Source organism: Pinus tabuliformis, chromosome 2_2 (genome assembly GCF_031772625.1).
Source record: "Pinus tabuliformis cultivar Carrire ecotype Pingquan chromosome 2_2, CPIR1, whole genome shotgun sequence".
Classification (NCBI taxonomy): Eukaryota; Viridiplantae; Streptophyta; class Pinopsida; order Pinales; family Pinaceae; genus Pinus; species Pinus tabuliformis.
This window is the reverse complement of record NC_142300.1, coordinates 384,324,104-384,341,205: the sequence shown is the minus strand read 5'-3', so window position 1 is coordinate 384,341,205 and position 17,102 is coordinate 384,324,104. Positions and strand designations below refer to the sequence as shown.

The 17,102-nt window shown below is 36.3% G+C and overlaps 1 pseudogene; it reads right to left on the bottom strand.

Annotated features, from left to right (window-relative positions):
* Window positions 1-1,028: 1,028 nt before the first annotated feature.
* On the bottom strand, window positions 1,029-1,988 carry LOC149192870 (F-box protein SKIP17-like; annotated as a pseudogene).
* Between the last annotated feature and the right edge of the window lie 15,114 nt (window positions 1,989-17,102).

The window sequence follows — 17,102 nt, the reverse complement described above, 5'->3', positions numbered from 1 at the left end:
TTACTAATATTATATCATAGCAGTTAATATCAATCTTTTAATCAAAAAACTAAACATACAACTATTAAATAAGCTAATAATCATTAATAAAAATAATGTTCTTAATAAAAAATAAATATAAAAATTAAAAAAATTTAATAATAAAAACTTAATAATAGAATTAATTAATTAAACTAAATCTGATTTATAGCATTATCAAACCTGTCAGCTCCTTACATTACCATCCCTACCCTATCCTATATTTATTACCCATAAATCTACTTTTTCACATATCTAATGCTGATGATGAACCACAAAGGTTGGTTCGAAACATTGATACATAAAAATCATGAATGCGATGACTCCGAAAGAAATCACCACAAAAATATATGTGGTTAAGTATTTTAAGCTGCAGATTTACTGAATTTAGTCCTTTAATCTTGATATTTTAGCATTTATTTTGCAACTAGTTAGAAATCAGAGTGGCACCACCTCAATGTGATGTCAACACCTGCCACATGTTGGAGTTGGTTGGCTTTCATTTTTCCCAATTTGACCACAACTTCAAATGGCCATAACTATGTCATACAAAATAAGTTTGAGGTGCTTTTCACACCATTCGAAATCTCTCATTGAGATCTATGACATGGTGCTCTTTCCATAATATTTTCAGTAACTTTATTTTTTACTTTTCTTGGAGCCTCCGAGGGCACTTCTAAATGTGAATAAGATCGTGACTCAACACTGTAATATGAAGCATATAGTAATTTGGCTATCATTCAATACTTTAGTATTAATAAAACCATTGTTCACATCTCAACAATATCTTTAATGATCAATTTTTTTTAACTCCTCCCCAACATCATGCAATCATAGTTTACATGTGACAACAAAAGCCACTTGGGAATCTAAAAGGGAAAGTATGATTGCAACATGTTGAATTTCAACATAATTGAGTAAGGGAGTTGCATTCATTCATCTAAAATCCCATAAAATTGATCAAAACCATTGACTTGTATAGTAATCATCATTATGAACACCTTGATACCTCATATTAGAAACTCTTGATATGTTAGATTCTAGTCATTTCTACTAATCTCTTCGTCATCGATGTTAGTATTTTTATTGTAACCACTGTCAAGTGATATCTCATATGTTGAAGTCTTAGATGAACAAATAGTTATCTGTAATGCTCCATTGTCATCACTATTGTCAAATATAGAGAGAATAGACTCACTCTCACTTGTCTCTATGATAAATTCTATGACCAAATGAATTTTTTCCCTTTCCAACTACAATTGTGAAATCCCCTCTCCATAGGGATTGTGATATCTTTCAAAGTAGTTTTCTATATTTAAACCATACCTATTTGATATATATGGGTATTGGACGCACTTTCATGCTCTAATTCTTCAAGAAAAACAAAATCTAAACTTCAAGTTCTTTTAATCATGCGCTATATCGCAAGATAAGTATTTCCAAGAGTGGTTCATTTCCACCGCCAGTTAAAGTCCTGAGGAATGTTCCAATAACTATAGATGTGGAAAAATTGGAAATATTTAAATAATGAAATTCCTTCATAAATACATTCACTTAACTTAAAACCCATTAGGGCCAGTGAAGATAAATTTGGGTATCCCTTCACTAATTGTACACAAGTGCGACCTTTTAAGGCTTTTGTCCTGCAAGTCTTAGATGATTGATAACACAATTGTTCCAAATGATGGTTTAAATAGTATAATACTGATAAAGTTAAATTTGGAGTCCCACAACCTTCAGATCATTGAGATATGGAAAAAATGATAATGCCTTACATAAAGCCTTGTTATCCATTTCATCAATGTTCTAAATATGGAGTCTTCAGAGGAGACCTAGTGATATCATTTTCTGAACTAAGTGTGTCCAAGAAATACCTTGTTAAACATAATAGTTTTTTTCTCATGTTTGGAATGTTTATACTACCAAGATTTATCTAATGACTCAACACACTTTAGAGTAATGTCAACATTATGATAAAAAAATGAGCAAAAGAGTCAAATTTTCTTCACCATGGAAAAGTTCACACTTGTAGAGACCTCTACTAGTTGATAAATATACAATAGATAAAACCATATTTTAGTGAAATATCTACACCTCCATTCTCAAACTATATTCATTTTCGCACATCAATGATGCAACAATCTGCAATTCCCAAAGGATTCTTCTTCTTTGTGATTTCTTGTTAGGATACAACTCCATGCAAGGATTTATTTCCATTTGAAAGAGATGATATTGGTTAAACTCTTTTTTGAAGCCATTTTATCATGGTTCAAAGTGATTCTATAATTGCATTACTAATAGTTGTCTCCCTATCCAAATGACACCTCTCTAAATTACCAAATAAATAAGGAATGTCATACTTTACAATTTGAGTATCCACAAATTTTAACAAATTGTTGATCATCTCTATGGAAATTATTTATTGATTCCAATTCCCATTAGAAACTCTATTTTCTAATATATATATATCTCCACCTTAATCAAATATATCCCTCATGTGGGAAAATCAAATTTTCTTCCAATGCACTTGTTACTCTGAAGAAAACCTCTTTAACTCTCTCTATTCCAACAAACTTCGAATTATTGAAATCTACAATAGATTGTGAACATAATTTTTTGCCTATAGGTAATGTATCCACTTTTCATATTATTTATTTAATCAACGGTGTAAATAAGTCTCTTATAACTCCTTCCTGTTGGTCCTCACTACTAAAATTATCAATTCCATGCTAGATATGCTTGTAACAATCCTTTTAGAAGCTTGTTGTATAGGTGATGACCTTGTACTTAAACATGGAATCTTCACAAAGTGACCATAACTTTTATTATTTGGGGAATGAATTTTTTTCATGCACATTAGAAAGTACTTCATAAAGATATATTACATACTAACAATAAGCCTTACTACTTTCTTTATATTCTAATAATTTGACTAAGAATAGAGGTAGATGTTGCGTAGCGTAGTGAGATAGTGAGTAGTGTAGCACAATGATGGTGCATACTGGGGCACAATGATGATGAGTATTCTGGGGAAGTGGACTGCACAATTTCCCAATATAGAAAAATAAACAAGGAACATGACTTGCAATGTGCTAAGGGTACGTTATGATGCATCACATCGCACTTCTTAATGCTAACAGCTTAAGTATCATGTGCTATTGCACAAGGCTATGCAATAATTACGAAAGATAGATGTGGTGAATGACTTGGAATGGATGACATTGAAACCTGCACCCTACAAATTTGAAATACAATCCTTCATTCATCTTACCCTTATCTAATCTAAACTATGTCCATAGTATTTTTTATTGAGATCCAGATTCAGGGGAATGTATAGTTGTCCTCACCATGAAATATTTCACGACTCATCATTAATATATTATATTTCTTATATCATATCTAGAGAGATCATGGGCTACATTTTAATCACCCCCATAGAGATTTCAGGGAACGATGAAAGAGGAGGACAATGTCTATCATCAAAATTTAAATGACTTAAAAATATAAAGCGGTATTTCTTGATCCAAATGGCCTTCCACCCCGTCAGCCATAAATTTCTCAATTCAAAAATCACACCTTGTAAATCATATTTCACACATTAGTTTCTTTTCACAAACCACCTATGTTGTTATTCCAACATGCTATGTTATAGGAAACCAATGAGAACTATAACCCACTCATTCTATGCCACTTGAGGATAGTATCCTCCTTAAAAGAGGTAAGAACATGCCAAGTGTGTATTTCTCTTGTAACATTTGGTGGTGGAAAATGGAACGTCACTTACTTTTGTACCTGCGCCTAAGGGATGTACTTTCTCAATTCATATCCTCTTTAGGAACATGATGTTGTATGCTCTCTAATTTTTAGACATGAGAGACATTTTGAGGTAAAAAAGTCCCCTCAAAAGAAAAATGTACAAGCAAAATCAAATTTATAAGAACCAATAGGATTCAATATGATGATGTCAACCATGGGTGATGATTCACCATTTTTGGAGTAAAAAAAATAAAAAGATTAGGAAATAAAAATATAAATAAAAAACTACTTTTTCAACTTATTTCCCAATGGTTTTACTCAAATTTCAAGAGGAATCACCCATTTAATGTAAAATTTAATTCATCATCCATGGAGCACCCACGTTCCATAATTTCAATCGACCCAACTACATGAAAATTGGTAAATACATAAAAAAAAAATTGTGATTGCAACCATGTTTTTTCATGTATTCCTCAATTTTCATGTACCAAAGTCCATAGAGAGTATGAAACATGGGTACTCCTTGGATTAGAACTTAAATTCCACATCCAATGAGTGCTCCCACTCGAAATTTGGGTAAACTCGTTGTGAGATAAGTTGAAAATATGAGTTGAAAAAGTAGTTTTTATTTTTATTTTTATTTCTTAACCTTTCCTTTTTATGTTTCATCAATTTTTCCTTCTGAGCTATAACTAAAATCAACAGTTGATTTCAACATGTGGCATGTTGAACCTTCTCATCCAATTGAAACCTCACCCAATTCTACACTTATAAATACTCGATTAATTTGAGGGTGAATGTGTACTATATGTTCCCATACACTCTAAAAAATAAAGTCTTATTCAAATATTTTCTAGATTTGAATGAGTATCCGGATGTGTTCTATCTGTTATCATCGACTGCCAAGATCCATGGTGAGGCAGACAATACTTCTTGTCATGACTATGGTTCATTCATGGATTAAATTAGATGATGTTTAGTCCATTATAAATATTTTTTCCAAGTAATCCAATGTAAATGACCATGAAAAATTTTCAAAGAGAGGGAGCCCCAAAATGTTTAAATGTATAGGGTGAAATCTTTGGGGGATGTTGTAGGGGCTACAACAATTGGTGAGCCACTAGTATAATCCAGCATATATGGCTTTGTCCCTTAAATAGTTTGAGTATTAGTAGTTATGTTAGGAAGTATTGAATGGACATTTCGGGTACCTTCTTCTACTACTTAACCATTTATAGATATTCCATTTTTCTATTTCATAGTTAGGTCATGTTTATCTTGCATTGTTAAATGAATATTTCACTCATGTAAGTCTTTGAAAATGACATAGATAACATGACAAAGGGTTTATAATTTTCATAGCTTAAAACAAGTTTTTTTTGTTACCCCATTAACAGCGAGAATCCATAGCCCTAGTAGAGTTACTCAAGAAACACAAGCATCGCTTCGCTACCAGTGAGTGTCCACAACTCGAGTGATGTTTCTTGCATCATCAAGGTCTTCAAGAAGAATTTATCATGCCTTTCCACCTTTATTGTTTTATTTTTCTTGATGCACTTTTGCATCATATTTAATTCGGTATTTTTTGCCAAGGGGGATGAGTGATCCCAAAAACATTTCAATAATCGAGTGGGTTATTTCCTCTTTTAGAAAAAATAAATGTATTATAACTCTGGTTTTCCCTCTTAGCAAGTGTTGGTGCGCGAGACTCTAATGGACCCGAGATTTGATACATAGTGGGCAACAAAAACATGCTTAGCATCGGCCCTTTCATAAAAACCCACGGAGTGGGCAAAGTCTCACTTGATATGCTAATGGGTGACTATTGGAACTAGGTTTCTACAGTCTAAAAGGACTTTCTACAACCTATGACACTAGAACCCCAACAATAAATTCTTTATCATTACCCTAGTACTTCATATTATGCAAGGCTTTCATCTCATCGGTTTAGTCATGATTCAAAACCGATAGAGTGTGGGAAGTCACACAAGGTTACAATTTCAACCGTCAATCGTAATAATGACAATTATCAAGAATTATACCCTTCTATCGACAGGTGTTATTACTTATTAATATTTTCATCCTTATAAACATTCAACCTAATAAACTCATTCATAAAGAGAAATAAGAAACCATTCGATATACACATGTTATAGACAACATAAACAACAAAAAGGTTCATACCATTAAAAAAAAGTATGGATACCCAAATTGAATATTAATCTCTTTAGCATAGAGAAATATGATATGCAGAAACAAAATTAAGAAATACTAAATATTTAGACATCAATACAAATCATAGGGGAAAAATCCTCCATCCAATGTTTTATATTGGCTTAAAAAAAGGGGACATGTGTTGATTACATTCAAAAAACTAACATGATCCTTCACCTTTTAATGATATATCATGTACAAATGGGAGCAAACCTCTTAATGCGAAATCCAAACATGCAATATGCAAGACTAGAAGAGTGAGGTTTCTCTGCAACTATTGACTCTAATATACTCGCATATAAATCTAGACACTCAGACATTAAAAAAATTACAAAGACATTGTATGGCCTAGACCAACTCTACAACTTTTTTCCTCCTTCATTAAAAGTTTGATGACTAATGACAAACCTGCAAACTATCTTCAACAACTCACTCTATCCTCACGTGGAAGCCCCTCGAACCTTCTCATCCTTTAGCCTGAATTCTCCATCTATCCTACAAACCATTAGGATATTTCTTGATCCACCATTGAGTTATCTGATGCATATTCTCATCCCTTCAAAATATATTCCCACCTATTTGCCCCACTATGTTCCTTCTTCTCTTCCTACAAAAATATCACCAACGTCCAATTTGCCATGACATCCTGAATTGGCTCCATCCTTGTCAAAAATTATAACTACTAATATACTCTTGTACATGTCTCCCATCCTTGGGAACCACTACCACCTCTCTTTACAACTTCTACCTATGTTGTGCCCTACTACCTATGTCAACCATGTGCTATGCCGCAATCACACCTCCTCGCTCCTCATCCCTATTATGCAACCCTAAACTTGATAAAATTTAACAAAAAACTTCTTGGCTCTAATAAGCCCCCAACAAAAAAATGTGGCTTGTTGCAAGCCACTCAGTCCTATTTTGTCAAAGAAATATTTTTATTTACAACCTTTTTCAATAATTCTCATACCTATTCATGCACTTTGACCTAGTTTTCAGGTGCTCTATTCCAGCGGTGGGTTCCCTGGTGACCATGTTGGTGTCCTTATTTTTTAAAGTCTACACATATTTAGAAATTCACTAAATTCATCTATTATGACAAATAATTGATCCAGGAAATTAGTCCAAGTTTTTTGTTCTTCCATAAGTCTATCAACCAACTCCCTGAGTCACGACATGTCATGCATCACTTTGCTCCTATCATCAGGACTCATCTTTCCCATCATACGATAAATTTGGATAATTTTGTCATCCATTTTCTATATCTGGTTGGTAATTCATCTTACAATTGGTACCCCAGATAGAGCATTCAACATCTAGTCACCTTGCTCTATTATATCTTGAATATTCCTTTCATACTAATTCAACTACACTTTCTCTTGTTGGGCCAACTCTCTGCACCATTGTTCCTTGGGTGATGTCTATGGCTATTGCTTGAACTCATCCTTTGTCACTTTCTCCCTTAATCCTTGCATCACCTCCTTCACCTTTGTAGCTACTTCTTGAGTAGGGGTTGTAGCATCAATTGATCCCTCTATAAATTCCTCATAGAATTCAATTATGGAAATGTGTCATTCACAGTTATCTCCAATTAGCCCTTGTTTTACCCAATGCAACTGCTCTTTAGTTCTCTATTTCTATTCAAAGTCCACCTCAGTAGTTGTGATCTTGTCTTGTAATTCATAGGCTATGCTATGCTACAACTATGTCAAGTATTCCAAGCCCAAGTCTAACATTATCAATTTAACCTGTGATGAGGCTGAAAAGGTTTTCTACGTAGATCCTTCCCATAATTCCATGGAAGTGCCCAAAAGTTAACATATCCTCCTCGATTGCCAAAATGATGAGGTGGTAGTGGTCTATGATCAATCTTGGCGTTGAAGTACATACAATGCAAATGACCAACCTCCCAACTATCGTAATGTTTTGGAGCATTAGCTTCGCACTTACCTCATCTATGGTCTACTGTAACTTTTATAACTCAGCTACTACCACATCCTCCATATGATACCTAATTTTCTTGAAATTGTTTGTGGTCAGTATTGTTTGAACTACGGATGCACATGTTGTCTTCCACCTTTTTCTAGCTTTCGTCGTCGACACACTCCCTACACTACTCATCAATATGCCCTTTTTTCCACCTATCGACTACCCTCTTAAAGCCATGGGTTCTCGTTACTTCTCTTATTTGGATATAGTCAGAGGCTATGCTTCTTATTGCCCTTGTTTTGGACGAGTTCCATTTATTTCATCTCCGCTGGAGATGGTTTCGACTTCTAGAGAATCCTCCTTTGGTACCTTCCATGCAAGCTCCCATGCATCAACTATACAATTGATTTCTTTTGATGTCAACCTATAGTGTTCCCTTCACCAACATTCTTTTGTGTCTCTTTCTGGAAGGGTATAGATATAATGTTGGTCAGGCCTTGAACTATGCTACACCATTAAAATTTATCATGCTCTCAATAGGTAAGCATATGGTCTCTTAAACGACCGTGCATAGCATGACCCCATTATAAAAAACATGAGAATGTTGAACTTCTTGTGCTCCAATTCATTGGAAACCCATTAATTTCGAAAATCAACTGCTACAATTGGTTTTGTTGGGTCAATTATCAGTTTAAAGTTCTTCATCATCTCCCATGTGACTTACGCTATCAAAATTTATAACTGTCAGGCCAGGGTAACTCCAGGCTTGGCAGAAAAAACTGATTGATATATTTCATTAGGTAATTATTGTTTATATACATGAATGTGACTGATCAATTCATCTTCTTGATGACTGTTCACATTCCGGGTACACCCAACCGCTGAGGATTAGGTGTCAACAATTCCCCCCCTTAATCTGAAGGGATGTTGGTGAGTCCAAGCATCATTCTAAATCTTTCAAGCTTTTCTCTTCCAAGCGCTTTGGTGAAGATGTCTGCAATTTGCTCATTTGCAGAACAATGACGGAGATGGATTGTTTTGGCCTGAACATGATGTCGGATCAGATGATATTTAGTATTGATGTGCTTAGTACGATCATGGAACTTTGGGTTCTTGGCCAAATTTATTGCATAGGTGTTATCAATCATGAGTGGAGTTGATTGTACTTGTTTTACCTGAAAATCTTCAAGAATTTTCCTGAGCCACACAATTTCTTTCGTTGCTTCAGTTGTTGCCACGTATTCTGCTTTTGTTGTGGAATCTGCTGGAACTGATTGTTTGCGTGATCTCCAGGAGACAACTCCTGATCCAAGACTCATAGCATATCCTGAAGTAGATACCCCAGTTTCTTTGTCTCTATCGAAGTCTGAATCAGAGTATCCAATCAAGCTGAAGTCGTCCACCTGTGTATACTTGATTCCAAGGTCTTGAGTTCCCTTCAAGTACCTTAGAACTCTTTTTGCAGCAGACCAATGTCCCTCACAAGGATTTTTCATAAACCTGGAGAGGATTCCAATAGCAAATGAAATGTCTGGTCTGGTAGTAGTGAGGTAGATGAGACTTCCTACAAGCTGTCTATACTTTGTTGCATCCTCAAATTCCTTTCCTTCAATAGATGTGAGCTTCAAGTTTTGTTCCATTGGAGTAGAAAGAGGATTGCACTCTGTCATGCCAAATATATTTAACAAATCTCCAATGTATTTCTTTTGAGAAAGAAATATGGATTTTGGATGTTGGGTTACTTCAATGCCAAGATAATAATGAACATAGCCCAAATCTGTCATTTCAAAACTTTTTCCTAATTCTTTCTTTATGGATGCAATATAGCTTTCATTGTTCCCTATCATTGAAAGATCATCTACATATACCACAAGATATACAACTGTTTTGCCAACTTTCTTGACAAATAAAGTTGCATCATCAAGATCAAAATGATTAAAGTTGAGTTTCAGAAGATGCTCAGTTAGTTTTTCATACCAGGCTCGTGGTGCTTGTTTGAGGCCATACAAGGACTTCACAAGTTTGCATACTTTATGTTCATGTCCTTTCACAGCAAATCCTTCAGGCTGGGACATAAAAACATTCTCTTTTAGATCTCCATTCAAGAATGCAGTTTTTACATCCATTTGATGGACTTTCCAACCGTTCTGAGCAGCTAGTGCAAAGAGTGTCCGGATGGTGGCCCATTTTGCTGTGGGGGAAAAAGTTTCCTCATAATCGACCCCTTCCTTCTGTGCAAAACCTTTTGCCACAAGCCTAGCTTTGTGCTTGTCAAGTGAGCCATCAACTTTGTATTTGTTCTTGTAGACCCACTTGCAACCAATTGGTTTGGTTCCAAATGGAGGATCAACCAACTTCCAAGTGCCATTCTTTATGAGGGCATCATACTCCTTTTGCATCGCTTCTTTCCATTCATCATGAGAAGCAGCTTCTTTGAAGGAAGTTGGTTCAAAATCTGTAGACAAGTTCAATTCACAATCATAAGTAACATCCATATCAACAGGTGAATTAGAGTCATCTACATCACCTCCATCTTGTCGGTTTGTATTTCTGGTTCCTGTTTTTCCAATTTCATCAGGATGAACACTTTCAAGTGTCTTTGTCAGCCACTTTGGGGGACCTTTCTGAGATGGTCCAGGCTACTATGTTGATTGAGTTGGGACTGAATCAAGATTGAGTCTCCCAATTCTATCAATTACATCACTTAAAGGATCATCCGGTGTTGGATTTTCATGAAGGGGAGATTGTTCTTCAGAAGAAGATTCCACATGTTGATCTAGTATAGGAATCCCCCCTTCAAGATGTGGAATCTGATTATCAAACTCTTGAAATGATTTCGTTTTTGTGAATCTATCCAAGCGATCAAGTTTCCGCTCAACAACAGTGTCAGATTTGGATGATTCAAGAAAAATGACATCTCTAGATACAACAAACTTTTTATTTACTTCATCATAGAGACGGTATGCTTTAGAGGTGTTTGAATACCCCAGGAAGATACACTTACGACTTCTAGCACCAAGTTTGTTTCTATGTACCTTTGGTATTAAAGCATAACAGGTGGAACCAAAGATCCTGAGATGTTTTACCGAAGGAGCATGTCCATCCCACAATTCATAGGGAGTCTTGTTTCTTATAGGATTTGATGGACATTTATTCTTTATATATGCAGCACATAGAACAGCATCAGCCCAAAACATTATCTTTACATTTTTGAAGAAAAGCATGGATCGTACCATATTCAAGATTGTTCTATTCATTCTTTCAGCTACACCATTCTGTTGGGGATTATAAGGCACAGTTGTTTGATGTTTGATCCCATGTTGTCGAAGATAGTTTTCAAATTCATTTGATGTATATTCTTTTCCATTATTAGTGCGAATAGACCCAATATGAGATTGTGCATCATTTTCAATCCACTTATGAAAATTCTTGAATGTTTGAAAAGCATCAGATTTGTTCTTCAATAAATAAACCCAACACATTCTGGTGTAATCATCAATAAATGTCATGATATATTTATTTCCATTTGTAGAAGGAACAGGCATTGGACCACATAAATCTGAATGAATGAGTTCAAGCTTCCTATGTGCTCTTGAACGCGAATCATGAAAAGACTGTTTGCTATGCTTTCCTAGAATGCAAGCATCACATTTCTTATGTTTCCTAGGAATTGTAGGCAAACCACCAACGCCATTTTTCTTCAATAAGCGGAGACTGTCATAGTTTAAATGTCCAAATCTAGCATGCCATAATAAACTTGATGGAAGTGTACCTTCATCATGATGAGAAATATATGAGAAATGTTGTGCATGAGCAGAGGTTCCTTGCAGTTTAAGAAGTCTTTCTTCTTCTATTCCCCTCATGACAAGTGAGTGGTCAGATGCTTTTCTCACCTCAAGCTTTCCATCAAACATATGAATGGAGTGACCTTGCTGGCGGATGTGGACCAAGGACAGCAAGTTTCTCTTGAGCTGTGGGAGATATAGAACATGATCCAGAAGAAAGTCTGGAAGACCAGGCAGTTTAAGTCTGATTGTGCCAAGCCCCGATGGCTTGATTTTTGATTGATCTGCAAAGTATATTGCTCCATCAACATTGTCAGTGAAATCTTCAAAAAAATCTATCCTATGAGTCATATGACAGGTTGCTCCTGAATCAAGCAACCAATCATTTTTCGAAGAAGCAAGTGAAGCATTAAACAAATCTTCATTTACTCCAATGTTACATTGTACCTCAATATAGTGAGCGGATTCAGGTGCTTTACCTTTGTCTGTATCATCAGTTTTACCTTTCTGCTGGTTTATTCTATGCTCAATTTTGTCCCATGGTAGCTTGCATGTAGAAGCATCATGTGATCCATTTCGTTTGCAACAAATGCAATGCATATCTGCCTGTTCTCCTTGAGAATGTCTGCCCCCCCAGCCTCTGAAATATCTTCCTCTTCCTCTTCGTCCACCTCTTCCTCTTGTAAAGTCTTGAGCAGGATGCTTTTCTTTATGAGCAAGGCACACAGTCTCTTCAGAAGATTCAGGAACTGTCTTCTTTCCAAAGGCTTTTTCTCTTTCAGTAAACTTTTTCACAAGAGAGTCAAAGGTTATATCTTTAATATTTCCTTTTGCTTGTAAAGACTCAAGATAATTAGAGTAGGTAGGATAGACTGCCTTAAGAAAAGCAATAAGAGGGATATCCAGCTCAACCTTAGTGGATTTAATATCATGCATTATAGACTTTACTTCAGATGCAAGAGCAAGAGGATCATTATTTTTCAATTCAAGAGTGAAGATTTTAATCATGAGCTGAACAACTTCAAGTGCAGAATGTGAGTCATAGAGTTCTTTCAGCTTTTGTAAAGCTTCAAAGGCAGTTGAATAAGATGAAATATGATGACTTACTTCTTCATTTACAGATGCTGCGATCAATGCATAGGCTTTGTTGTTCTTGTTTTCCCAAATGACAAGCTCTTTATCTGATGTAGGTTGCACACGGTCTTTGTCTTCTTCTCCGACACATACTCCTTTCCACAACTCATTGTAGGTGAGGGTGTGTTTTACCATCCGAGACCATTCAGGATAGTTCTCCTTGCCAGTGAGAACTATTCCTACCATAGAAATGATTGAATGCATTCTGTAAAAAAAATTACTTCTGCTGATAAAAAAAAAAACTTCCTTACATTACAGCCTTCAAATCCCTCTAATGTTAGCTAGAAGCATCAGCATTGAAATGATAACTTTTCAATGCAGCATTACCATTCAAAAGAAAACTGTGTAATAAATCGTGCAATACCAAACACTTTGATTGATATATATAAACACTTTGAAAAATAGCGCAATACTCTGAATGATAAATAAACGCTTTGAAAACTGCACAATACTTTGACTGCTTTGAAAGACTGTTTACATAAACTGCGCAATACTTGACTCACAGCATTACCATTCGGACATTCACACTCACATGGAATAAAATGCGCAATACCAAATCAGTTACCATACCATATCCTTGCGGTCGTGGGTTCGGCCCCCTTCCCAGTACAAATCCTCGAAACCTCCAACAATTTCAGGCAGAGATACAGGCCAAATCATGACTATTTTGGCAGTCAATTAAACCTGCAAATAGCGAGCAAGAGGTAGCCGGACTGAGATTGTTGGGAAGAAATTTGACAACCTCAGAGCAAATTCCTTGAAGAAGCTAAAGGGGCGAACTTTCCCTTTAGATCTTTCTTCCAACCTCAACGGTATTCCGAGTCTTTCAATCAACGTTCACGATCTCGCCTCTTCTCAGATCAACAATTACAGAACAATTTACAAATTTGTCTCAAGGCAAGGGGAAATTCAGAGTACAAGTGGAATATTGTGGAGAAGATATACGTCTGACGCAAGTGAAATTGTTCGAATTATACAAGAGGTACGAGGTTATTGAAGTTCTGGGATATGGCAGATGGTACTACTTCATGGCGTTGCATGAACTACAAGTTCATCGTGCGGTCACTGGAAGAATATAGCATCCAGTAAGGATGGCGGGTAATACACCGCCCTAGCTCATGGGTCTACCCAAACGTCCGCGGAACGAAATCACTGTCAATACAGGCAATACAGTGATAACAATGGCTTCCAGGTTACAATGGCTCTATCCCACTCTCAACACTATCTTTTCGAGTCCCCTCAAACAGTAGTCGCTTTCCCTTCAACCGCCACAACGAATCTTTGGCATCGAAAGCTCAGTGGACAGAGCCCAGAGGCGCTGGAATGGTTTTGGATTCTGGGTGAATTCAAGGCAGCGCAGGTGTGGCAGAATGACAGAGGCGTTTGAGGACAGAGCGCTGGTAGAGGTAGATTATTAAGAACAGAAGGGAATAAGGCAGAGGCGTTAACCAACGAACGCAATTACACTAAAACCAGCAGGCAGATGCGTTATGGCAGAATATGGGACAGAGGAGTTACAAGGCACGCCAAAAAAAGGAACCTGGGACCTGCGCTCTGATACCATGTCAGGCCAGGGTAACTCCAGGCTTGGCAGAAAAAGCTAATTGATATATTTCATTAGGTAACTATTGTTTATATACATGAATGTGACTAATCAGTTCATCTTCTTGATGACTGTTCACATTCTGGGTACACCCAACCGCTGAGGATTAGGTGTCAACAACAACCATGCATAATGGAATTTTGCATTTATCTCTTGGGTGTCTATACAATTTTTCACAAATTCTCACAATCTTTCAAAAATTCTTGTACCAAAAAGGGGCCCATACAAAATTTTCATCTTTTGTGGACCAATTATCCAGGACAATAACCCATGCTAGAAATTCATTCACTTGACACTTACGAAGGAGTTTGCAAGCTATAGCCTGCATCATGGACCTTCTAGCCCGGCCATTCACCAACAAAATCAAGAACCCTCCACTTCCTCTCTTCATATTATATATTGTATTCAACTCGTCACGAAGATTCTTGTCCTTAATATAAGATCCTAGGTCCTCTCTTTTAACTAGAAAGCAGGTAATCCTATTGATTAACTCTGTATTGAGTGGAACTGCCCTATCGAGCCACAAAAATTCACCATGTAGGCATGCTAGCATGTAACAAATTTCACTTCATATCCTTGCCCAAAAAGTGGGATATGGAACATATTCAAAATTGTGACTGTCTCTAGGCCTTGGCCCGAGTCCTATGACTTCAAATCAGTTACATTGTTTGGGTTTGGAACATTAAATAAATAATCCTAAAGGTCAGGGTGTCATTAAGGGTCACAAATATCATGGTCTAAGTACTTGATGCATTCCAAGAAGCCTCTCAATTTTCCTTAGGAAAGGATCCCCGATGAAAGAGAAGACAATTGTTATATATACATGTATTCTTTGGGTGTTGACATTGAGGGATAAGTTTCTAGGAATGTTGGCATCTATTTTAGTTCGACCCTACAACCAACAACCATCGTTAGTTAAAAAAATTTGCACTCATATTTTATTTGGTTTTCTCATGTGTTGCTTTAAAGCATTCTTTCCGTAGGGATGTCTTTCCTTTGGTTAGTCACTCCCCCCTTTCCTTCAGTGGGAATAAAGAGCACATAGGGTGTGTCTTTCACTGCTCTACTACCTAGAATTCCCTTCCCATAATTCCTTGCCTACCATTTTCCTTCTCGAAAGCTTACTCCTCTATTCATCTCTACTTTGGTTTGAATTCCCTTTGGCATGTAATTTATCTTTTTCCAACTATGCCTCCCTGCTTTTCCTCTATCATCTATTTGGAACTAGTTCCCAAGTGCACTCAGTCATCCCACTTACCTTGCACCCTCGAGCCATCATCTCACCATAGTACCTCGATATGACACAATCTACCATCATAATGGGTATCTTTTCACCATATGTAGAAAGCATGACTATCATTCCCAATGATGACTATAAACTACATGTGGAAATTTCGTTGTTAAGTACTCATTTCCCTTCATGATTTTGATTTAGTAATCCTAGCTATCCACTAGATTTCTTACAGGTGGAATTTTTGGTGACTGTTTTTCATCAGGTATAGCTAGATTGGTAGGACATGTACTCCTTACAATTGAAATTACTGCACTACTTCACCATGGTCAGCCACCAGCTCTAGGTAGGGCCACCCCAACACTACACATTTCCTAATCTATCATAATATCCGCTTTGTTGTGTTGTGATCAAAATTTTCATATCTCGAACTAAATAAACAATTCCAAATCTTAGCTCCTACTATTGTAATATTATTAGTGAATGTTATACCACCTTAATTATGTATAGTTGGTATAATGAACCTCCTTCATTGTTACGCACTATGCACAGGAACCTAGCTATCTCTATACTACTTCATCTAGCTCACATTAACAAATCCTTCACATAGTGTGCTTTCCAAGTTCCTTAGTTGTATTGTTCCTACCTCCATGCACATTGCATAACATACGGTCCCATCCAGTTCATCTGAAACTTACAAGGATGGTTTAGAAATTTTCAATCATAAAACAATACCAAATATTTGACCTAAAATATATTTTGTTTGATCATCTAATCATGCCACACCTTGTCTTGGGCCTTCTACATGTCTTGGTGAATATTGGCTAGCACCTAATCTTCTTCTAGTTCCATTTGGTAATGATACTCATGTCGCAAGTCTACAACCTTCTCAATGGTCTCGTCATCCCATTAAACTCGAATTTCCACCATATTGTGACTTTATTCAGTCCCAATGTTAACCATTCAGGTCTTTATAGGCTTCTCATACTCCCTAGACCATAATGGTAGTCCACCTACGACGTCTTCTCCTTTTAATTCCAAAATTTGTATATTTCAAGGATCATCGTCATCTTCTTCTTGCTTTTCTATATTGTTGGATTCAAAAAAATTCTACACTTGCTATAATTTTTTGTGTGCAAAGCACAATGGTATGTCCCTAATCATTTTCAATTCCTCCATAGGAAATACCTTTCGCCACAATACCTTCAATGATTTTCCCATCATAGGTTCTTCTACCTAAAAGATAAAGGTGGTCTGGAAGTTTTGCATCATTTCTCTCTAGTCACATGTCCCTTTATTGAATTCTAGTTCAATATACCAGTTAGCTGGAATGATGTCCAAGGGGTGTATGAATCAATGCATCCTCTCCTACTATGGAACTTTTCCTTTGTCCATGTTGAAACAAATTTCTTTAGGTGTGTCCTAGGGCACC